This window comes from Apium graveolens, chromosome 6, assembly GCF_009905375.1.
Source record: "Apium graveolens cultivar Ventura chromosome 6, ASM990537v1, whole genome shotgun sequence".
Lineage (NCBI taxonomy): Eukaryota > Viridiplantae > Streptophyta > Magnoliopsida > Apiales > Apiaceae > Apium > Apium graveolens.
Window position 1 is genome coordinate 169545496 of NC_133652.1, and position 26404 is coordinate 169571899.

The 26404-nt window shown below is 37.8% G+C and overlaps 1 non-coding gene across 1 annotated transcript; it reads right to left on the bottom strand.

Annotated features, from left to right (window-relative positions):
- Positions 1-5586: 5586 nt before the first annotated feature.
- LOC141670023 (small nucleolar RNA R71) lies at positions 5587-5693 on the bottom strand. The gene has a single exon (XR_012554274.1). It is a non-coding gene; the product is annotated as a small nucleolar RNA R71 (small nucleolar RNA).
- Between the last annotated feature and the right edge of the window lie 20711 nt (positions 5694-26404).

Genomic DNA, 26404 nt, shown 5'->3' on the forward strand with positions numbered 1-26404 from the left:
TACTTTACATGCTTTTTATCTGACAATTTCTTTAATTTATCTTAGAAGATTTTGATAGAAAAATTGGTACTAAGCTAGGTAATAGAAATGGCAGATGGAAAAATATCTATTTTTCTAGATTTCTTATGATGTTGATTAACCATTCGGTACCAAGTTTAAATGTTATGAAGATAACCAACAAAATAGATAGCCGGACCGAGAACAAGAGAGTTCTTGGAGATATTTACAGGCTAAAGAAGCATGACAATGTGGCTTTTGTTCGGCGACCAGGTATGCAAATGGTAATAAATTATATCCCTGCCTCTTTTCAATCCCTCATTGCTACTTTGACTTCTTCAGATGCTATGGAGGTTGTGCAAGAAATCCAACCACCTCCTACCACAACATCTAAAACAAAAATTGCAAAAACCAAATCTAAGAAGCCAAACCTTAGTAGTCTCTCAAAAGATTACTGTTGTAACAACTACCACACATATTACACCATAAGGGAATATGATTGAATATATGAGTGGTGAGGGAAGAGGTGAACATCAAAGAAACACTAAGAATAAGCTAGGAGAGGATGATAGTATTCTACCCAATCCAAGCCATGCCTTGCCTTCTCAAAAGTGTACGAGCATCGACAAGGAAGTTAGCTCATCCCTCGTGGGATCCTTTAAAATGATTCTACTATTGAATGAAGTTCCCAGCCAGGAAGACAGAAGGGATATTGTTTCCCAAGACACACCTATGAAACATGTTTATGCTAAGAAGGGTAAAACCTCTAGGGGTGGACATGGTACACACACAACACAGGCCATCTCAACCGTAGAGTCTGTGTCTTCTCAAATCCAGCTTGATGTGACTCTTGTAAATGTGGAGTCACGACCCCACTCTTTACAAATTACAGTCGAAACAGAAAAAGGCAGCTCACTTGTTTCTTCCATGGAAGTTGATTTAATATCAACTTCCCAAACTAATTCTCCATCTCTTAATATAATGGAGAAACCCCACTCTGAAGCTAAAGATCATCATCTTTTGGATAATTTTTTAGAACATCAGCCATTTCTTTCCGTCACTAATCTAAATATGTAACCTTAAATGTTTCATCAATCTTAGATTCTACTGAAGTGACAAGCTCAACTCCTATCTCATTCTCATCATCAGTGGTTATCTCTCAGCCATTGATAAGTGCTAGTCCATAATGGCTAGCTTAACAGCACAACCATTGATATATTCAATTGTTCCATCAATGGCTATTATACAACCTTTGGTAACTAATTCCACATCAATCATAGAGAGTGCATAAGCTCAAACAATTTCTTTAACACTGATAGGACTTCAGAGAGGGAGTAAAAATATGTTTCATAGTGAGAGGCTGCTTTTTGAGCAGGCAAAAGGAGAGGGTGAAAATGAGAGGTTGGCCATTTTTTCCGGTCCAGCTACTGATATTGAGAGTACCACCTTAGTAGTGAAGGTGAGGGCATGAGGACAGTAAGCCATGGGCAGGCCCTGATGCAAGAACGGAGATAAATTGAGAGAAATACAGGTACAGGAGGCACAAGGATGGAGTCTTTGGATGTCACACTCCATCTAGTGAATCTCTGTACAAGATAGAATATCAATCTATCTTGGATAGTGTGAATATAGATGCCTCTACATTTCAGCATCCAAATCTAGCCTATCAAATCTTAGTTGGACGGTCAAACCTGGAAGTTTAAGCTGCTTTTGGTTTGACTCAAATTATAGAGTCCATGATGCGAGCTAAGGGTATTATCTCAAGTGTTCTTGCTGGAACTATTGCTGATTTTGAGTATGATGATGAAACTTGTAAAAACTCGAATTTTTGACATCGGTAAAAGACCTTTATAAATAGTAGTCTTCCAGGAAAATAAAAACTTTTGCAACCACACCATATACGAGTTTTTAATTTAAGTTTCCGAGTTCATATTGTGGTTATACGTACTAAATGAGTGTATGTAAAAGTCGTGAGTTTTCGAAGAAAACCAATAGTCCAAATGATATTATTTTACGAGCCATCGAGGAATAAGAGAATTATACTATGACCAATAAAATCTTGAGAATTATAATTTTATAACTCATAACCAAGTACGAGCACCGAAAATGGTAATGATTTACGATAAGCGGAATTATTCGACGTAACATTTACGGGAATTGATTTAAACGTACGTGAACGAATGTGAGATAATGTAGGATGACAAGGAATCAGGTGATAACCTAGGAAAATTAAGTATATATAAATTTAGCCAACAATTAATAAATTAGGAAGCTAGTTACAAAATAAATAAATAACAAATTTTAATAAACATTAATTTAAGGAGCTTATCATGCAAGCTTTGACAAATGAGACACCTAGATAAGCCTAGCCTTTTAAAATAGGATGCATCTTGTCCTACACACTTTCTATATTCACAAAAAGCCTATTCCCACCATATATCCAAGAAGCAAGCAAGGCAATTCTCTCTCTCTCTCCAAAACTCAATGCTGATTTTCAAGAACACCATGGAAAGAAAAATTCATATCTCATGATATACTCATTCAAAAATCACCAAATTTTAACCAAAGCTTCCTCATATCATTTAGAAGGTAAATTCAAATTTTAATGGCCATTTTATTAGTATAGCATAGTCAAATCCTCGCTCAAAATTGGTGGTGAATAGTAATTTCGAAAATCTCTTTTTGTTTTCTTGATTTTCATTGCATGATTTAGGATCCTTAAGCACAATCAATCCCTCCCAAGGTTTAACCATAAAGAATATAACCTCCCAATCTACCAATAAAGGTATAAACCTTCATACAAACTTTTTTTAAGTTTTAAGTTTCAAGAAAATTAAGGATCTTGGATATAAGTATGGTTTTGATGAATGATTTGATATTATCTTGATGTTTAGTTAATTAGTTTTAAGGTTGATGATTGTTGCCTCAAGAATATGATTATCTTGAGAGGAATTAGTGTTGATATGATGATTTGATGGTTCTTGATGGTGGAATAATAATTCAAGACGTAAATGAAATTTGGATCGTAATCTTAACCTCATTAAAACGAACAAAACTCAACTTACGTTTCTACAGAAGTTCTTGAATGTATAAACTGTAGTTTCTTGAAAAGTAATACTTTCTTATGATAGTAAATACTATGAGGATCATTTAGGCGCTTGAATCACTTGATTTCAATTTACGGATCAAAAGTTATGACCGTTTTAGTCAAAGTGATTTACGCAACAAAAACTGCTATAAATTATGAACTTTGTAAATAGAAATGATCGACATAAAAATATATAAAAATCATGAAATATTTATAAAGAGTAATAAATACAGTTTATTAACTACCATAAAATGTTCAAGTAAAAATGTTGAGTTTTCAATTTTATAAAAATGTCGGAGCTGAGGTCGCGCGGAGTACGAACATAAAAAACAACCCCTATTAGAAACTGCTACTTCGGGATTTTCACCATTGTTACTGTTGAGTGGCATTTATGACACTTTATTATGCTCTATAAAGCTTTGAATTGGTGTAAATGTACTCAAGTTGTTGGTATTTTAATGTGTTTTCTAGTGTTTTTGCATTTCAGGTATTATTCTAAGAATCAGGTCAATTAGAATTATTTTGATGCTAATATGGTGTTAGGATGATTTCCAAAGAATAAAGCTCCGGAAGCCAACTCGATTGCAGTAGGAATTAAAGAAATTCGGAAGTTTTTCCAGAAGCACGGTGCGCCCGCGCTGGTCTAGCGCGCGGCCGCGCCCATTTGTCAGAAAGCCAGCGCGCCCCTGCTGATGAAGTGCGCGGCCGCGCCGTGTCGGGATCCCAGAATCCTGATTCTAGTTGATTTACAATTGGAGGACTTCTATCTTGCATGGGCTGCTATATAAACTTAAATAAAGGACATTTTCTAGAGTGACGTATATACCAGAGCACAAAGAGAGCCGTAAGAAGGCCGTGTTAGCACGATTAAAAGAAGATGAAGAAGATCTTATTTTTACTTGTGAATCTGTGTTTTAAGTTATAACTTGGATGCTAATTTTCTTATTCGTGAACCTTACTCTTGTTTCGTACTTGGTTTTATTATTTATTCAGTATAAAGACTATATTTATTATACCATGCTTTCATCGGAACCCACATTGATGATGAGTCCGATTATGGGCTAATCGTTATCGTGGGGTTATAGCGGATTTATTTATAGATTTCTTTAGTTAATTTGTTTCGATACCTTGGTGTATGGTGATTGTATGATAACCTAGTATTGGTTGTGCTTAGTCTTATGAGTGTCGCGAACTTATAAGATAGTGTGTTAATTCTTAATGAAGCGACGGTGAATATAAGGATTTAGAACTTGCCATGCTAGCATAGGTTCATGTGTTATTGTTATGCATGATTCGTAGGTAATTTTAACCATCTTACTTGCCCTATGTAATCACGATAGATAACTTGTGCTTTAAACCTTTATGTTGTCAAATTCTATAGACATATAGGGTCTCAATATAATTGGTGTCTATTCAGCTTCTATCTATTTTGTGGATGTCTGGTAGTATGGTATTCGTGCAACGAAAGTTGGCGTTTATCAGTTTCGTGTTATCTAATTAGTATCATTACCATTACATGCTAAGGTTGAGAATAATAAAGACTATTGAATGAAGTATTTAATGAAGTTAGAATCCCATGTTTGTCATATATATTAATTCAACCATTCTTATTCTCTTAGTTATAATTGTTAGTTTAATTCTTAGTTATAATCAAAACCCCAAATTGTTATAGTCTTAGCATTGGATAATAACCATATCATCGGTGCATAAATGCATAAATTAATTATTTAACCAAAGTCAGTCTTTGTGGGAACGAACTAGAAATAATTCTATATTACTTGAGAACGCGTATATTTGCGTGTATTATTAGCGCGTGTTTAGCGGCTAACAAGTTTTTGGCGCCGCTGCTGGGGACTGCAGTGTTAATTTTTTTTGTTTATGTGTTTGTCATCAGTGATCGTTAAAGTTCATTGACTCGGACATTGTTACTTATCTGTTTTCTTGTCTTATTTCCAGTATTCTAGCGAGCATGTATGCTTACGCGTTCGCGGTCTCGTAAGAGAACTCTGGATAAAGCCTACGAAGAAGTTGCAGTGGTTCGAAAGGAAGTTTTTGAGGATGAAGAGAAGGTAGAAGAAGAAGAGAAAATCGAGGAACCAGCTTTAGTAGTGATGGGAGATCAAGCAGAAATTCCTAAGGCTTTGATGGACTGTTATCAGCCTAAGATCAATGATATTCAGTCAAGCATCATCAGGCCAGCCATCTCGGCGAACGCTTTTGAGATCAAGTCAAGCACGATTCAGATGATATAGAACTCAGTTCAGTTTGGGGCTTCTCCTACTGAAGACCCAAACATGCACATCAGGGATTTCATCGAGATCTGCGACACCTTCAAGTTCAATGGTGTGACTGAAGATGCTATCAAGCTGCGACTATTCCCATTCTCTCTAATGGATAAAGCAAAGTGTTGGTTACATTCTCTACCACCAGGGTCTATCACCACATGGGAGGATCTTGTTCAAAAGTTTCTCACTAAATTCTTCCCTATGGGGAAGACTGTTGCAATCAGGAATGCTCTTACTCAGTTTGCTCAGCAAACTGGAGAATCTCTGTGTGAGGCTTGGGATCGATATAAGGAGATGCTAAGGAAGTGTCCACACCATGGCATGCCTGGTTGGATGATTATAAACTGTTTCTACAATTGATTGGGTGCTACTTCTAGATCTATTCTCGATGTAGCATCAGGAGGAGCCTTGTGGGTTAAACCTACAATGAAGCTTATGAATTGATTGAACTGATGGCTGCTAATGAATACCAGAATCCTTTTCAAAGACTGACTCAGGGAAAAGTAGTAGGAATTCTGGAGTTGGATGCAGCAACTGCTATAGCTTCCCAACTAAAGGCTTTAAAGATGAAGGTGGACACTTTGACAAATTATGGAGTTAATCAAATCACTAGTGTCTATAATCTTTGTGTCGGTGCCCATGACACTGATCAATGTGCTATTTCAAGTGAATCAGCTTAGTTCGTGAGTAACTTTCAGCGATCGCAGCAACCTGTACCAGCCACTTATCATCCCAACAACCACAATCATCCTAATTTCAGCTGGAGCAACGCTCAGAATACGGTTCAACAACCTTATCAGCAGTACCCAGCTAAGCAGTACAACCCCCCTGGTTTTCAGCAACTGTAATATGTCCCGAAGCAACAACTTCAAATTCAGCAGTTACCTCAAGCTAATGAAAAATCTGAATTAGAGGAGTTGAAGCTTATGTGCAAGAGTCAAGTTGTTTCTATCAAGACCTTGGAAAATTAAATTGGACAAATTGCCAATGCCTTGCTAAATTGTCAACCTGGTACATTACCTAGTGACACTGAAGTGCCAGGGAAGAGGGAAGCTAAGGAGCAGGTAAAGGCAATCATTTTGAGGTCTGGAAAGGTTGCGAATCCCGAACAAACTCAAGTTTCGAATGAAGAAGTTGGGGCTGAAGAAGAAGTAGAGCAGCATGAAGTAGAAGTGGAACCAAGGAAGACTACTATTGAGCACACTCCTCCTGAGGGGAATACAGGGGAGAAACAGATCTATCCTCCACCGTCTTTTCCTAAGCGGCTGCAGAAGAAAAAGCTGGTTTAGCAATTTGAGAAGTTTCTGGAGGTGTTCAAGAAACTTCATATCAACATACCTTTCGCTGAGGCTCTTGAGCAGATGCCTAGTTACGCAAAGTTTATGAAAGGTATTCTCTCAGAAAGTGAAGCTAGATGATTTAGAGACTGTCACTCTCACGGAGGAATGTAGTATTGTGCTGCAACAGAAGTTGCCTTCGAAGCTTAAAGATCCAGGAAGCTTCACTCTTCCATGCACTATTGGAAAAGTGTCTTTTGTTATTCCCTAACAATACAACAAGAATTACATAAGGGGGGTTGAATGTATTTCTGTCTACTTTTTTATATTAAAAGAATGTTCTGACTTGATAAATATAAAAGTGTTTGATTAGCAATGGCGCGGAATAAAAGAGTGATAGAAATCAAAACACTTAAGTAATAAAAACACAAGCTTTTAAACCTTTCTGGTGGATTTGAAAGTATCCACCAGATATATATATATATATATATATATATATATATCAAATGAGAACCCTGTGAAGCTTTGAATAGCTCACAGTTGCTTACAAGTTTGAACAACTAAACTATAGAGAAATGCATACAGAACACAACTTGATAGGTTTCCCTAAAAATAGGCTTGCTTAGTTAATTGTTTTACTTGCTATACTTGGTTATATATCACCAAGTTTACATGACAATAAGACAAGATAATAAAACCAAACATATCTAGTCTAATTTCATGCTGCTTCACTACTTTATTCCAGCATCTTTGAATATCTTCACAATTGTATGGAAATGGCAATGCTTCTTTGTTCTTAAATTTCTGTTTAACAGGCTGCCACATTCCTTTTGCAAACACCCAACGCATGTGACCGTATTGTCACTGTCAACAACTATTTAAATTCGATCATCCGTCGGGACTATGCTTATCATCCATCGGGAGCTTTGTTGATCATCCCTCGGGAGTCTTGTAGATCATCTGTCGGGAGTCTATCTGCCACTTGACTCTATTTCACTTATACATAATTACAAGACATCTCATATTTACAATTAATCAACCTATTATGTATATCAATCTAGTAGTCAACATGACTTACAGAACCCTAAGCAATCTACTTGACTAATACATGTTGTTTGCAGAAATGTGCTACAGTTCTTATTTGTTACATAAGCTACTCACTCGATGGATGTCAATTTGTCATCCGTCGGGACTATAAAGTTCATCCGTCGGGACTATATTAGATCATCTGTCGAGTGCTACAAAATTCACTAAGTTAAATCTACTAAGGTGTTTTGTTTAACTTATCATCAAGTTCACAACATATTCCTAACAATCTCCCCCAATTTATGTCTACTGGAATTATAGCCATAAATTAAGAGAAACTTGATGATAACAAAACACCCTAGAAATACAGTAAAGTAGTAGATAAAACTGATAAGTGCTACAAAATTTATTGAAATTTGAACAAAGCAAAGTGTAAAAAGAGTTATCACAATCATTATCAAGGTGCTCATCTAGTCTGAGCAGATAATTCTATTTCCTTGATTGTCTAAATTTCTTCCCAAGCTTCTCGTTGTTTTCCTCTATTTGATTCTGGAGTTGTCTGTGGAATTCAAATTCATCAGCTTCAGATAGATCCAGCATTTCTTGCATTTCCAATAGAGTCTCATTACTAGAGATACTCAATTGGTCATCTAGTCTGAAGAATCTTCTAACTCCCTTATCATCCATGAATTCCATCATCCAATAAGGCCTCAAATGCATTCTCTTCTTGTGAAGGGAATAGATAGAGTTCTTGGAAGTGCATCTTTGGCTTTATTACTCCTTAGCTCTTCAATCTTCTTTAGAACCAATCTCCTTGCAGTCTGTTTAAAACCAAAGTTCTTTTTGAAAGATGAGTAGACCTTTATCAGTACAGACTGGCTTTCTTCTAGAATCATGTGAAGAGGCCATGTGATTTATTTCCTTGCCTTGTACTTAAACACCAATCTTTCAGGAAGATGTCTGTGAGCATCAATTCCTCTTATTTCTACCAATTCATCCAAGTAGAGGTTTAAATCTGAAAACTCCTTGATATCACAGATATATAAAAGATCTTCCTTGTTGACTGTAGATTTAGATTTGGTTAAGGTCTTGGTTCTGAGAGTTACAGGCTTGCTTTTCTTGGTTGTTCTTATCTTTGTCTTCTTTGGCTTGTTGAAGATAGGTAAGTTGAATTTAGGAATTGGCAGACTTTCCCAATCTAATGGCTCATCCTTGGGAATAATAGGCTCACCATGAAAATTTTTAGTTGGATCCACCTTGAATTCTTCATGTACCACTGATGGCTTGGATATCTGAGTTGAAGTTGTAGACTGTTTGGGAATGTAGTCTTCCCTTTCCTCATCACTAAAGTCCAATTTTCGTTTGGAATGGAGCTTGTATCTGAATCTTCTTTTCTGTTGTGGTTTCTGATGCATTTTCTGATCTTAAGGTTCAGCAATCATAGATGGTTGTGCAGAAATCTCATTTGTAGTCTTCACAGCTTGAAGTTTTTCCAAGATAGCAGCTTGCTCCTTCTTTTATTTGATCTTCTTAGCATCTAAGGCAGCCTGCTTCTTTTCTTTCCTGATTATTTCCTTCTCTTCCTTCTTAGCTTCTACAAACTGAGGGTGTCCAGCCACCACACAGATTTCCTTACCATTTCTGTAGATTTTGGCAATCCTTCTTTTAAGTGCTAAATCAGTTGGATATTTAAAAAATGCAATTGACCTAGCCAACAACTTCTTCTCATCTGGCCTAGGTGTCTCAAACACAAGATCCACAGGATTTTTGTCTGAGAACTTTGAGTAGTTTCTTTTAGGCTTCAAGATTAGATTTGCTTTTAGAGATTTGATGCATGAGGTTTGGCCTTTTTCCAAGTTGCCCAGACTCATTTCATGCACTAAGAGTTGTTTGACTTGAGAATGGTGATGAAAGGTCTTGTCTGGCTTCTGTAGCTGACCAAAGTTTTCTTTAATAGCTGCATCAATCTTCTTCCATTTCTCATCTAGCTCCTTCTCAACAGTTTAGCAGCTGCTATTTGGATCAGATCAATGTTGTCAAATACTGGTGGCTTTGACAGAGTAATTTCTAGAACAATTACTTGGACTGATTTGAACATTTATCACATACTCCCCCTTACTGGTTGGCTCTAATTGACTGACTTGAATTGTTGATTCTTTCTCCCCCTTTTTGTTATCATCAAGTAGAGTGGGGGTAGAGGTTTGTGCAGCCACCAGATTTTGCAGCAACTGAGTTTGCTGTGCTTGATGAAGATAAATAGATGTTAGAGAGGCTTCCATTGCAGTCAGCCTTGTATCCAGGGAATCCACTTTAGTGACAAGATCAGAGTTCTTCCTCAGCTGTCTTTTAATGTCAAGCATTGTTGCATCTGGAAGTTTAGCATCCAATATTTCAGAGACATCCTTCTTTACTTGGTCAATTTCTGTCTTGATGGAAGTGACATCTTGGTTGTGTTGAAGAACTTGGATTTGATGGACTTGCTGAGAGTTCAGATGTGCCTGTAGAAGCTCCTTGGTGCTAGCATTGGTGGTGGCTTGAAGAGCATTGTGTATTTGTTAGTTGATGTGAAAAAGAGTTGTCTTGAAATGATGCTCATCATACTCTTTAGAAAACACCCAAGAAGGAATGTTTGATCTAGAGCTAGGGCCTGCTTCTCCCCTATGTCCATGAGCTCTTCACTATCATCACCATCATCTCCAAAGAAATCCACAGACTCACCAGTACCATAGTCACAATCTTCACCAGCTCTAGGTGGCATGGATGTGATGGCATCCTTTGCTCTTTACATTAATTGAGTAGTATGCACCAAGTTCGGCATCTTTTCTGCATTTTATTACCCTATCCAGCCAAAAGTTGATATGCTGGAACATGATGAGTAAATGCCTCAACATCCAAAGAGATGGTATCTATGACAGCTTGATCATGCTGAGATAGTTTCTCTTTATCTGCATCATTGACATTCATTGACTCATTAAAAATGATGTCCATCCTTATTTCTCATGTACCTGCATTTCTCTCATTTTCTCTCTGTTTTTGCATCAAGGGCTCCCCTTGGCTTCCCACCCTCACACCCTCACCTTCACCATCTAAGGTGGGACTCCCCTCACTCACTTTTGCCAGACCTGAAGAAATGGTCTGCATTTGTTCACTTTTTTCCTCTCCTTTTGCCTGGGAGCAACCCAGCCTCTCACTCAATTCACTCCCTGCCCTCAGTCCTAAGAGTGATTGTACTACTACTAGGTCATCTGCACTTGTGACAATTGTTGGGATTTGAAGTTGTGCAGAGAGTACCGATGGATGAGGAATATCCATCGGGATAGTAGTTTGGTTATCCGACGGATGACTGCTGTTAGGCACATCCGTCGGGATACAATCACTACTCGACAGATGAACAATATCCACGGGGTTAGAAGAAATGAATGAGTTTGGAATGGAGACTATTGTAGACTCTGTACAGATTGATGAAAATTTGGGCACAGATGTCTCAATAGACTCAGAAAGAATTGGCAAGTGAGCCAACAAATTATCTAAAAGATGATGCTCACTTGCTTGGATTTTTGGCTTCTCCAAGAGAGTTAAAGATGGGGAATTTGGAAGTGATGTATGAATCATGTCTACATCTAGTGAGTGTGTGGGTGAATTTGGTGTTTCAGGAGCTTTAATCATCAATGATTTTGGCTGTGACTTCACATTTATTGGAGTCACATCAAGCTGACTTTGAAATGGTGCAGTGACCGAGTCTTAAGCTCCAGTTTGCACTGTGTGTGTAACCTGTGCATCCCCAAGGGTTTTAGATATTTTCTTTCTGGCATAAGTCTGTGGTGAACTTGTGTCCCTAACCCTCTTGGCCTGTGCTCCTGGTTGGGAGCTTGTTTCAATAGTAACATCCTTTTGGGAGGATGAAACTAGAATTGAGCTAATTTCCTTATTAACAACCACAGTTTGTTGGGAAACTGTGGTGTGGCTAGGCTTGGGTACACTAATCTCACCAGCCTTATCCTTAGGGTTTCTTTGATTTTCACCCTGTCCCTCACCTAACTCACTCTCCTTCACACTCCCCTCTTTGTGTTTGGTAGATTTTGCAACTGGTTTCTCTTGAGAGAAACCAGAGGGGGCTTTCTTAGCTTTGGATTTTGAAATTGTTATTTTGGTAGCTTGGGTAGACATCTGTTGGGTCAATGACACAAATTCCATAGCTAAACTTGAAGGCAAAGAAAGTTGTGAGGTTGGAAGAATAGAGACAGAGGTGCTTACCTCACTTACCTGAGGGCCCTCCATGATTAGAAAGTAGAAGAGGGGCACCTCTTTTTGGTGACTTTCTCTGTTGAGATCTGCAATGATTCTCCTTTCTTGAACCCAACAATTCAGTTTGTTGGTTGGGTTCTTAATAACAATGTTCTCAATAAGATGGTTAGCAAGTATCATAAAGAATCTAGCATAATAGAAACTTTTACCTCTCTTATTAAGTTCCCCTAACTTATAACCTAACTCAAACATGATCATGTCACTGAAGTTAAAGAACTTATCAGTAACTAGCATATAAAACATGTTAAGCATGGCAATGTTAACAGAATCAAAATTACTCACTTTACCAGAAAATACCTTAGTTACCACATCACATAGATAGCTCCATTCCTTTCTAAGACCTAGCCTCCTAATATCACTGAACTTAGAAGTAGAAAGTGCACATCCCAAAGAATTTAGCATGATAACTAAATAAGCATCAATATGTGGAACAGTAGTAGTGTTATCTGGAATTTTAAAGCATGAACTGATAATGTCACTATTAATGCAGAACTGCTTACCTTTAAGAGTGAAAGTTATGGTCTTGTCAGAAGATTGATACACAGCAGTTGTCCATATCTCCTCCATAACTTCACAGTAGATTGTGGGTGCTTCCACCATAGCATAACTGAGTTTACAGCTCTTCACAAAGTCCATCATTTTGTGAAAATTTCCAGATTGTGGAATCTCCTTGTTCACAAGAGCTACGAAGTTGTTCTTTTCATAGATGAATCCAGACCGGGACATGATTTTGACTATTGGTGCCATTGTTAAAGTATGGAAATTTGTAGAGAGAATATATGCTTTGGAGAAGAAAGGATTTAGAGCAATTGATTTGAGAATGATAAAAGAATAGAATAAAAATGCATTCTGCTTTTATACTATCTCAGGATTAAACTGTCAAAAATAATAAAGTGAAATAAAGTAACCAATCAAAATAGCCCAAAATAGCTGTGTAAAAATAAATAAGCTGTCAAAATTTTGTCAATTATCCGTCGTGTTATACTTACAAACTGTAAGTATACCCGATAAATAATGTTCAGAGTTTTAACGGCTAAGATTGAGACAATTCGACGGATGAGAATAAAAAAATTATCCATCGGGCTATAAAATAATCCAGAAAAGTAATTGATTTTTATTAATAAATATTATTCCGACTGATGATCAAACTCGATGGATAATGATCATTCGTCGGGATGTAAATTTTGACTTAGCCAAAATTTCATCCAAAACAGAAAAATCAATTAAGTTTCTAGCTAAATTATAACTTGCAAAAATATCTGAAATGATTCAAGAATTGTGGCGCCCCAAAATCCGGGGTCAGGAATCTCGGAGGCCACGCCATCTAAATTATTACAACCACACAACTCACACCACAATATCTAAATACTCACGCTTCACGACCCCACACTTATCACACACACACACTTACAGGTTATTGTCTTGGAAATGAACCATCATATCTAGAGTACTTTCAACCATCAAGTGATATTATTACAACCCAAAAGTAATTTAGTCTTACCGGGGAGTAACCTTTAAGTAAGGTTAGTCCGCCGGCCAAATATACGTTTCTTGTTTATTATCTTACATAGGTCATACTTATAAATAAGCCGAACTAAAGACAACTGTAAACTAATCCAGCTTATTCGGACTACCTGTGGTACAACACCAAATAATCTACGGAACAACTGGCCATTTCCTACCCGTTTCCTGGCTGTGGTTCTCATTGCAGGCATCTTGATTCACTGTTGTGTTGTGTCAATTTAAGAAAACAAGTGTGAGCTATAATGCCCAGCATAATAATGTACAGTATGAAAATGACTATATGATAACTTACGTAAACATCGTATATGATAATTATGTTTTATTCAAAAATAGTTTTCCTTGGTGATACATACCTTCTTATGAAAATAATTCTTTAAGGGATTTTAATATCCCGCGAATACCTTAATAGTAATCCCACCACCTAGACTTGGGTTACGGTATTGCATCACAATTCCAATTGGAAGAATTAGGACACTCGTTGGAGCCACCATATACGATGATTAGTCGTAATACAATAATAGTAACCTTTTCTACTAGTAGAAGGACGACACCTTCGTATCTCGGTTATCACCCTTGCCGCATTCGGGCTACGTGTCCCATTTTTGGGTATACACATACTTCACAAGTTCCTAAGTACACTAGGTACATTCGCCTGCGGTACCTTTGATAGTCCATCTAGCACACATAGTACCAGAGTCTACCCCTCCCTTGTCCTTTAAAAAGAATTCTATCATATCTCGAGAACTCGAACCACATCGAATTTCCCCAAGTGTTTTGCTTGTTGATAGAGACAATTTATCTACTAGATATAACTGTATATATTTATATACGTACTTCCAAGATTTTCGGAGGAAGTACTAAGGATGTGAGTTGACCGTTTTCAACAGATAATTAAATAAGGGGGAAAAGTTTCTCCTTGAAACTATATTCAAAATATTAAATAAGTCGGGATAATATTCACCGACGATCTGAAATAATTCGAATGATGTTCCGAAATCAGGAAGTATATTTTAAATCAGGATCTATGATTTTTAAATCAATAATAAACCCTTTAATAATAATAATTAATTAAATAACAATCGATAAATAAATAAATCTCGAATGAGTTTACTCTCTAAAAGAATATTTAAAATAATCTTCCTCAACTAGTTTATTTCTACGTAGTTAATAATCTTTAATGATTAATCAGGTTTGAAATAAATAATTGTTGGGATATACTAATCCCGTGATAAAAGAATAGGTACATAATATTTATTTTTCGAACAATAAAATATAGTTGAAGGAATATGATCGTTAGGAAATCGTTTTAATAAAAGTTCGAGGTATTTTTAATGTCTCGTAAGTGGACGTTGAGTCCCTTTAAAACATACTACTATGGACTTATAATTGTTCTATAATATCACCGGAATGATTCCGGGGTTTTCATCTTAAAATCTCAACCGACTCTCGGTCTTATGATCATACGTCACGCTTAAAGTGGAATTAAATATTTTACGATATATATATATATATATCTTATCGTACAACATCGCCACATTATGCAAAAATTTAACAACTATGTATCATGGCAAGCATGGTATATATGCAATGATAGTAAAACAATCCTTTCACAACACAACAGTAAAATGGAGTTGGGTTTGTAAACTTGCATGGGTATCTCGAGGTGGAGGATGCTCTAGGTTCCGCTCGGAAATCTATAGCCATAAACATAATTCGTTAGGTCTCGTTCTAATTTACGGCGACTCGCACTCATGCGCTACTTATTATGCACCCTCTCAACTTATACTACCCTTATTATCCCTTTAAGTCATCATTCACATCATGGTCGCTTTATTTTTCTAAGTATTTTAGGTTCATTTTTATTATCGTCGTCGGCTCCGCTTATGGATTCTTACGGTTTCTACTTGCGCGGTCTCGGCTCCGATATTTTTATAAATTGAAAAATCATTATTTTTACTTGAAATTTTTATGTAAGTTAGGAAAATCAATATTTTAATCTCTGTAAAAATTTCATGATTTATGAACACATTAAGTCGATCCTTTATATTTTCAAAGATCGTAATTCGTAGCAGTTTTTGTCGCGTAAATCACTTTTAGTAAAACGACCATAACTTTTGATCCGTAATTCGGAATCAAGAGATTCAAGCGCCTAAACGATCCTTATAACATTTTCTATAATAATAAAAGGTTATTTTTCAAGAAACTACAGTTTAAAACTTCGGGACTTTCTGCACAAACTTAAAGTTACGATTCGTTGGTTTTAACGGAGTTACGTTTACGATCGGGGTTTCGTTTATGCCCTAAATCTTAACACAACCACCAACAATCATCATTTCATCATCAACACACAAACTCCTCTCAAGAACATCATGTTCTTGAAGCAACAAAAATTAACCTTAAATCTACTTAACTTAAACTTCAAGATTTCAACAATACCACTTCTTAAACTAGGTTTACTACCACATACTAAATGGATCTTAAAAATGAATCTTAAATAAAGTTGGGCCAAATATTTTTACCTTTCTTGAAAGCTTGAGATGTTTTCTTCAGGATGGTGGAGTCTTGGAAGTGCTTGGTATGATTTTTGTAATCTAAAACCACCATTGAAATCAAGAAACCAAAGAGGAGTTACTATTCATACTATTCACTAGTGACTTTCTTGATTTTATTTCACCCATCAAACCTTGATAAAAAGAGATGAAATAATTTTCTTACCTTAGTTTGATTGCTAGGAAGATTGAGAATTAATGGGATGATTTTACCATGCCTAGATTTTGAGTTTTGATTTTGAATTCCTCCCCTTTTCTTGAATAGCCGAATGGAAGAATGAAGGGGTGGGGGGTTTATGCTTGCTTCTCTTGGGTGCTTCTAGGAAATGGGGTGTGATATCTTTCATTTGATTTTTATTCTTCCTAGTATAGAATCCTAGGTTTATTCCTTGTTACAAATCTTGGGGACAAAATCCAAGTAGCTTGCTAGCTTACAAGCTAAACTACATGTGTTAGCTTCCTAAGCACACTATTTTGACTAGCTTGCTTAATCATCCTATGGTTAGCTTACTATTTGATAAAGTAACCGTGGTTACTTTCTTACCATGGTTTAGTTAGTGCGTTATGTTTATTTAATCGTTTACGCGTTCGCTCGGTTGCTTAAACGTTTTCGTAATACTTACTCGTAAATGATTCGCGACGTAATTCCTTTCGTATTTATTCCTTATATTTTGAATTATCATACTTGAATATAAATCCGTAGGGTTTTAATCTCGTAATTATAGTGTGATTCCCGTAATCCTCGATGAGTCATAAATACGGTCGTTTTTCAAGGTTCATTTTCTTCGAAAACTAATAGCGTTTACATACACTCATTTGGTACGTATAATCATAATATCAACTCCGAAACTCATTTTCTCATGTACTACATAGTGTGGGCTCAAAAGTTTTTCCCGTCCATCGGGGTTACTATCCATTAAATGTTTTACAAGGTCTCAAAAATTCGAGTTATTACAATCTTCCCCTCTAACAAGGATTCCGTCCCGGAATCAATTAGAAAATAAGTGGGGATATCTATTCCTCATTGCGTCTTCAAGTTCCCAAGTTGACTCTTCGACATTTTGATTTCTCCATAAGATCCTAACCAGCTTCACAGTCTTGTTCCTCAGCACTTGTTCTTTTTGGTCCATTATCCTTACTGGATGCTCGATGTAGGTCAGGTCTGGTTATAAATCTACCTGCCCGTATTCTATTACATGTTGTGTATCTGCATGGTACTTCCTTAACATGGACACGTGGAACACGTTGTGCACTTGTTGCAAATTAGGAGGCTAGGCGAGCTCGTAAGCTAGAGGTCCTATTCTCCTCAAAATTTCAAAGGGCACTTTGAATTTGGGACTCAGCTTCCCTTTCTTCCCAAATCTCATCACTCCTTTCCACGGAGATACCTTCAATAGCACAGAATCTCCTACTTCATATTCCATATCCTTCCTGGTTTGGTTGGCGTACTTCTTTTCTCTGTCCTGGGCTGCTACAAGTCTTTTCCTGATGAGTCCTACCATTTTCCTGGTCTGCTGGACTAAATCTGGTCCTAATATCTTGTGTTCTCCAACTTCGTCCCAACACAGGGGAGAGCGACATCTTCTTCCGTAAAGAGCTTTATAAGGGGGCATTCCTATGCTAGCGTGATAGCTATTGTTGTAAGCAAATTCGATCAGGGGTAAGTGGTCATCCCAATTTCCTTTGAAATCAATGGCACACACTCGTAGCATATCTTCTAGGGTCTGAATAGTCCTTTCGCTTTGTCCATCAGTCTGGGGGTGGTAAGCGGTACTCATGTTTAGTCTGGTGCCTACGCATTCCTGGAAGCTTCTCCAAAATCGGGAATTAAACCTTGGGTCTCTATCTGATACTATGGCTATAGGAATGCCGTGTCTAACTACAATTTCCTTCAAGTAAATATCCACCAACTTGTCTACGGTGTATCTTTCGTTGATTGGTAGGAAGTGTGCAGACTTGGTCAATCTATCTATGATAACCCATATGGCATCGTGATTGGTCTTTGTCCTTGGTAAGCCTGTCACAAAATCCATGGCTATATGCTCCCATTTCCATTCCGGAATTTCCAGGGGCCGTAACTGTCCACTAGGTCGCTGATGTTCAGCCTTCACTCTCTGACATGTCAAGCACTTGTTGACCTACTCTGCTACTTCTCTCTTTATGTTAGGCCACCAATAATATTCCTTAAGGTCACGGTACATTTTCGTACTTCCTGGGGGGATTGAATATCTAGAGTTGTGCCCTTTGTGCAACAACTCATCCTTTAACTCTTGCACATTTGTAATCCAAATTCGGATGCATACCTCATGATCCCTTTCTCGTCCTTCTCACATCTTACTTCTTCACCGGTCAATGTTCCTCTTTCTTCACTCATCTTCTTTTCCTGACATACTCATATCTTTTCAATCAGCTCTGGCACTAGCTTAAGCTCAAATAATCCTTCCCTTACCGGGCATTCTCACGTCAATTTCCATCTTCTCAAATTATTTAATTAACTCCTCCGATGTTACTATCATCTTGATTCTTTCCTTCCTACTAAGGGCGTCAGCCACCACATTGGCTTTACCCGTGTGATACAAAATTTCACAGTCGTAGTCTTTTATCAACTCTAACCATCTCCTCTGTCTCATGTTCAGTTCCTTCTGAGTGAAAATATATTTGAGGCTTTTATGGTCAGTGTAGATCTCACATTTCTCACCGTTCAGGTAGTGTCTCCAAATTTTTAGGGCAAACACTATGGCTGCTAATTCTAAATCATGCGTAGGGTATCTGCTCTCATATTCCTTCAATTGTCGAGAGGCATACGCTATAACTTTTCCGTGTTGCATCAGTACACATCCAAATCCTTTAAGCGATGCGTCGCTGTATATCACAAACTCTCCCTCTCCATCCGGAAGAGCGAGCACTAGTGCTGACACCAGCCTCCTTTTCAGCTCTTGAAAACTTTCTTCACATTTCTCTGTCCATACAAACTTTTCTGTTTTCTGGGTAAGTCTAGTCAGTGGACCGGCTATCTTAGCAAAATCTTGCACGAACCTTCGGCAATATCCTGCTAAACCCACAAAACTCCTAACCTCTGTTGGGATAGTTGGTCTTTCCCAATTGGATACCGCCTCTATTTTGGCAGGGTCAACTAAACTCCTTTGCTACTCACTACATGTCCTAAAAACTGAACATCTCTCAACCAAAACCCGCACTTCGAGAACTTGGCATATAATTTCTCATTCCTCAAGATTTCTAAGACTATCCTCAAATGTTCTACATATTCTTGCTCTTTCTTTGAGTAGATCAGAATATCATCTATAAAAACTATCACATATATCCAGGTACTTTTTGAACACTCTTTTCATTAAATCCATAAAGGTTGCGGGTGCATTGGTTAACCCAAACGACATGACTAAGAACTCATAGTGCACATACCTAGTGCGAAAAGCAGTCTTCGGTATATCTTCCGGTTTGATTTTCAACTGGTGTTATCCTGTTCTCAAATCTATTTTGGAAAAATGTATAGCTCCCTTGAGTTGGTCGAATATGTCATCAATCCTGGGGAGAGGGTAGCTATTCTTAATAGTTAGCTTATTCAGCTCTCGATAGTCTATGCATAATCTCATATTGTCGTCCTTTTTCTTTACGAACAGTACTGGAGCTCCCCATAGCGACACACTGGGTCTTATCATTCCATTATCTAATAATTCTTGCAGTTGAGAAGCTAGTTCCTTCATCTCAACTGGGGCTAGCCTATATGGGGCCTTGGATACAGGTGCCGTTCCTGGTGCTAATTCTATAGCAAATTCTATTTTCTGGTCAGGTGGCAATCCTGGTAAGTTCTCTGGAAATACATCCTCAAATTCATTTACTACGGGTATGTCATGTATATTAGGGACTTCATTCTTGGTATCTACCACATAAGCCAAATAGGCCCCATTACCTTTCCTTAATAATCTTTTTGCCTGTAGCATGGTTAGAAATTTATGGTTCTGTCGTTGACCTTTAAACACTACTTCTTTTTCATTTTGCACTCTTTTCTTTACCCACTTCCGTTCACAATCTATTTGCGCTCCATTACTGGATAACCAATCCATTCATAAGATTACATCAAATTTTCCTAACGAAAATGGGATTATGTCAACCTCGAAGACCTCCCCTTCTAATTTCAACTTGCACTTAGTGTACTTGATTTACAGGAATTATTTCTTTGTTTGCTATTTCCACTTGTAATATCTCTCGTAAGGGTATGGCATTAAGTTTTAACTTTTTAGTAAAATCTTGAGATATAAAAGACTTGGTTGCTCCGGAATCAAATAGGACATTTGCATGTTCGGAATTTAACAAAAGGGTACCTTCTATCTCATCAGTGTTTTGAATAGCATCCTGAATAGTCATGTGGAAGGTCCTAGCAGCCGGGGGACGGTTGGAGGCAGCTTTGCTCATCCCTGAGGCTGGGGGCTTCAATGCCGGGGAATCCTTTCTCATGTGTCCTACCTTTCCACATTGAAAACACGTTGCATTGGGTCGGGCGCAGTTATTAGAAAGGTGTCCGATTTGGTCACACCGGTAACATCTCAGAGAAGCTCTTGTCTGGGTACACATTCCAAGGTGTCTCTTTTTACAGGTTTGACACTCTTGTATTGGGGCGCGGAGTTGGCTATGAAATGTGGCCCTAGATTGTCCGCCACCTTGGCCAACACTCCCACTCAGGGCCTTTCTGAATCCGGGGCCTCGTGCAGGTTGAGACACTGCTCCCTTGACGAAGCTGCTTGGAAGGCTCCTGTTCCCGGTTCCTATTCCTTGGCTTCCTATCTTCCTCTTCCTATTTTCTTTTTCCTTCACACTCTGCTCACTGCCAGCGTCAATAATCTAGGCTTTCTACACTAAGGTGGCATAGTCTGTCAGCTCTAACACTGCCACTCGGTTTTGTATCCACTATTTCAGACCAAGCTGAAACCTTCGTACTTTCTTCTCTTCGGTATTCACAAATTTAGGCACAAATCTTGACAACTCAGTAAATTTGGCCTCATATTCTGCTACAGTCATCTCATCCTGTTTCAACTCCAGAAACTTAATCTCCATCTGGGTCTCCATAAACCTAGGGAAATACTTGTCTAAGAATAGTCGGGTAAATCTATCCCATGGGATCACAACATCGGTCTCTAAGTTTCGTTTGGACTCCCACCAGTAGTTAGCTTCTCCTTTCAGCATGTAAGATGCGAAAATGGTCTTGTGTCATTCCTCAACACCTAGTATCTCGAAGGACTTTTCTATCTCTTTGAGCCAGGCCTGTGCTTCAACGGGGTCGGCCGATCCTAGAAACTCTGGAGGTTTGAGAAATTTGAAGGCCCTAAAGGAAGTTGTTGTAGTTTGTTGGGCAGTATGTGACTGGGGTGGAATAGGCTGTTGGTTCAGATTTACTCTCAGCAGTTCCATAAATTTATTCATGGGGTTTCCTCCCTGATGGGTATCCTCAGCCTCTTCTTCTACATATTCTTCCTCATCATATTCATTATAGTCTAGGTCTTCTTCACTTTCCTCATTCACTACTGGGTCAGGTTCACTCCGTTGTTGGTTAACAGATTCTGCGGGCTGTGCCCTGGTTCCTCTTCTAAGGGGTGGCATTGTTCTGATAATGAAAATTGGTCAACATAGTTGTAATTATAAAAGTTGGATTATTTTATTCATATGTCAGCATGTCATTTATTATCTAGCATGTTTTTATAAAGTGCAATAATATGGACATCAATTTCTTAATAACTACTTAGATATATATTTCATAAGGTCTCCCACTTATATCTAGGGGATGAAACAACTAGTTGAGTTCATACATGCCTGATTACAATACATTACTACCTGTCATGAATACGGAAATGAAAATATATAAGCCGTGTACCCTGAAGGGCTAGGAATGCTACCTACTACTAGCTATCCTATCAAAATTGGTGACAAGTCACCCAGCCTTCTTCAATGTCCATATCTAGTCACTAGTCCCTCAGTCACTATCACTGCACGTGAGGTCACTCACCCTCCTCATCGCTCCTGCCAACATTAGATCTGCATCAACTACCGGGATGTATCCTCCAATCGTTGTCATCCTCATCTGAACCCTGGTACGGAGCTCGATCCAATCAATCTCTCTGCGAGCTATGGCTGGGAAAGCAGCTCTGAAATCCCCTGGGTATCCTAGTCGGGTGGTTCTCTCAGCTGTCAGTGCCTGGCATAACTCCACAATGCGAGTAGATGCCGTAGTGATCTCAGTGTTAAGCTGAGCCACTATCCAGTCGTGTATGGCTACATGTATGGTCGCCGGTGGTGGTAGAGGTGAATCTGGGTCGCTAGAGGATCTGTGCACGTATCCCCTCCTCCTCATCATCATCAGTATCGGGCATAGGGCTCTGAATCCCTGTGGGTGGTGTAGGAGAGCGAATAGTCGGGTGAGGGTACATCTCTACATCTCTCCATCCTACGCCAACTTAGGACTCTATGACATCCTATGTGGACAGGAAGGTCATCATCTCAACGCCATTAGCTATGTGGATAGGAAGGTTAGTCTCCTCCTCTAGGACATCCTTAGTAGGGTCATCATCTGAATCATCAATGGGTGGGCTCTCTGGCTCGGGAGTAGGGTCACGCTCAGGAATTATAACATCATCAACAGGGTCAACCTCCCTCATAGGCTCCACTGGTACCTGACACAATAGGCAAGGTGTTACTAACTTCGAGTCGGAATTCCCTTGAGAGTAAAACTATCAAGACTACCCGTGTAGCCCGACGATGAACTCGAGTTGAGTTCTAATTGATTATTTTATTATTCCTATGTCTACGTATTTTATATCCTATCGTTTCCAAGATTTGATAACCTAAGGCTCTGATACAATTTCTGTGGCACCCCAAAATCCGGGGTCAGGAATCTCGGAGGCCACGCCATCTAAATTATTACAACCACACAACTCAAACCACAATATATAAATACTCACACTTCACGACCCCACACTTATCACACACACACACACTTACAGGTTATTGTCTTGGAAACGAACCATCATATCTAGAGTACTTTCAACCATCAAGTGATAATTATAACAAACCAAAAGTAATTTAGTCTTGCCGGGGAGTAACCTTTAAGTAAGGCTAGTCCGCCGGCCAAATATACGTTTCTTGTTTATTACTTTACATAAGTCATACTTATAAATAATCTGAACTAAAGACAACTGAAAACTAATCAAACTTATTCGGACTACCTGTGGTACAACACCAAACAATCTACGGAACAGCTGGCCATTTCCTACCCGTTTCCTGGCTGTGGTTCTCATGGCAGGCATCTTGATACACTGTTGTGTTGTGTCAATTTAAGAAAACAAGTGTGAGCAATAATGCCCATCATAATAATGTACATTATGAAAATGACTGTATGATAACTTACGTAAAACAACGTATATGATAATTATGTTTTATTCGAAAATAGTTTTCCTTGGTGATACACACCTTCTTATGAAAACAATTCTTTAAGGGATTTTAATATCCTGCGAATACCTTAATAGTAATCCCAGCACCTAGACTTGGGTTATGGTATTGCATCACAATTCCAATTAGAAGAATTAGGACACTCGTTGGAGCCACCGTATACGATGATCAGTCATAATACGATAACAGTAACCTCTTCTACTAGTAGAAGGAAGACACCTTCGTATCCTGGTTATCACCCTTGCCGCATTCGGGCTACGTGTCCCATTTTTGGGTATACACATACTTCACAAGTTCCCGATTACACTGAGTACCTTCGCCTGCGGTACCTTTGATAGTCCATGTAATAACCCCCAAAATTTTGAACTTTTTGTAACCCTTGTGAATAGTGTTTTAGCTGAATGAGAAAACTTTTCATGCCACACTATGTAGGGGTTCTGATATGGATATTCTGAGATTTTATTAGTACTTTATATGGGATACAAGTGTATGTAAAGATCGTCAGAATCCAAATCCGAACACTTTGATTTTCCCGGAAATCCAATAGATACGGAAAGAATTGAGTATAAGGTAACAGGATAAAAGGATTTAAATTAAAGGATTATAATAGAGGATCATAAAAAGGAATATAATGTATTGAGAAAGGTTAAGGGAACCTAAGTAATAAGATCCCGGGTATGATCCCTCAAACGATAAACGAAAACGAAAGTTAAGCGAACCGTATAACAGATCAGCGGTCATTAGGCAAACAATTAGGAAGTTAATCAAAGGGATTAGAGAGGATGATGTCACCCAACCAATGAGAAGAGGACAAGGAGGGGAGGATGACATCATGAGGATGACACAAGCATGACATGGGAAGGAAGGAGATGTGGTGACTTTTTAACCACACAAACTCAAGGGCAACAAGGTAATTAACTAAAAACAACACAAAAATCAACCAACCAAGCAAACATTTCATTTTTTATCAAACAAAACACAAAAATCTCTTTCTTCCCAAGCTAGCTCTCGGCCCATTTCTTAAAAATTGAAGATCCAAGCTCCACCACTTACTATTTAGCAAGGTAATTATCTAAGCTTCCCCATGGATAGTTACATACTTCCTATAAGTTTAAGCTTCTAATTCCAAGCCAATCTTTTTCTATAAATCATGGAAGAAGATGGTGAATAATGTTTTTCAAGAAATAAAATTTGTGTTCTTGAAGTTTTGTTTAGATTAAGCTTGGATAAGGACTTTAAGGGTGATTCCAAGCCATTCTCTTGATTCTCCACTCTCCAAGGAAGGTATAAACTACAAACCCTAGCTTTAGTTTTGAGTAATTAGGATTGAATATGTTTGATATAGTATATGTGAAGCATGATGCTTGATTGTTTGAAGTTTGGTTGAGTTGTAGAGATTAGTTGGTTTTGTGGTATTGTTGGAGTTGTAAATCTTGATAATTAGTTAAAGAACCTAAGTAAAGCTTTTAGTTCATGTGGGGAATAAGTATAAATGGTTAATGTGGATTGTTGGGGCTGTTATGATGTGGTTTGGATGGATGTTGGTTGTATGATTGATTTGGGGTTGAATTGTGGTTGGTTTTGAATGGTTTAAATTTGGGAAATCACATAAACATAGCCGTCTTAACGTCCGATTTTCTTTAGACTGTTTTTGTGCATAGCATTAGGACCCGAGAACCCCCTGCTAGATTATGACCATTGACATGTCTAGATAGCTCATGTTACGAGCTTCGTTTTGATATGTAGTTCGTTCGATTCCGATGCACGGTTTAGGAGAAACGACGTTTCAAGTAACGGCGTTTCGTGAACGAAACTTTTCCCCTCGCCTTACTTTGAAACATAGGGTAAAGACCAAAAAGGGTTAATTAATGTATGAAACATTTATGGTAAGTGTGTTAGGCAGTTGGTAAGACACTCACGAAGGAATCGCCTTAAAACTCGTAAAGGTTAAATTATTAAAAATGGTGGAGCCGAGGGTACTCGAGTGACTTAAGAGAATCAGTAAGCGCAAAACAAGCGTTAGAGTCTAAGTTAGTTAAAGTATAGATTTACAAGTGACTTTGGTTTAATTCCAACTTACTTGTTGTTTATAGGTTACCAGACTCGTCCCGAGCCATTCGTAACCCCCAGTCGCTCAGGCAAGTTTTCTACCCGTTATACTGTTGTTGTGATGTAAATATATGTATATGCATTATCTTGTGATAATTGCATGATTGTTATTAGCAAATTTTGCGATATATTGGAGCATGCTGATATGGTATATATGCATGTCTGTTTCGTAATCTTGATATATATCTGTTGATTCAATTGATTCAGTTGATAATACCTATGCTAGAGGATAGCGGTAATTTGCATATACCCTTAGTATAGGGACCCAAAGGTGAAAATATTTTCTAAAACCGGGAGTCGAGGATCCCGAGTAGGTTTTGTATATATGGATATAGATATATATATATATATACTTATATATATATGGTCATAGTTTTCAAAACTATTAATCGAATAAGGTTTATTCGATAACTTTAGCTTTATTTTATTATTGAATATTATTTCGAATATTATTCGAAGGCGTATGACTCCTTTATATTAAATGAATATTATTTTGAATATTCATTCGAGGACTTATGACTCCTTTTATTTTATTATCTGAATATTATTTGAATATTCATTCGAGGGCTTATGACTCAGTTTATATTATTTAATGAATATTATTTGAATATTCATTTGAGGATCTATGACTCCGATTATTTTGTGAGATATATTCTTTATTTTATTAAAGAATAAGGTGTCAATAATCAAACTTATTTTCGATTATTCAAATAAAGATAGTACTTTCATATAAGTATATCTTTGGTTATTTGATATCCATTTCAAGTATAAGTTTTAATACTTCTACTT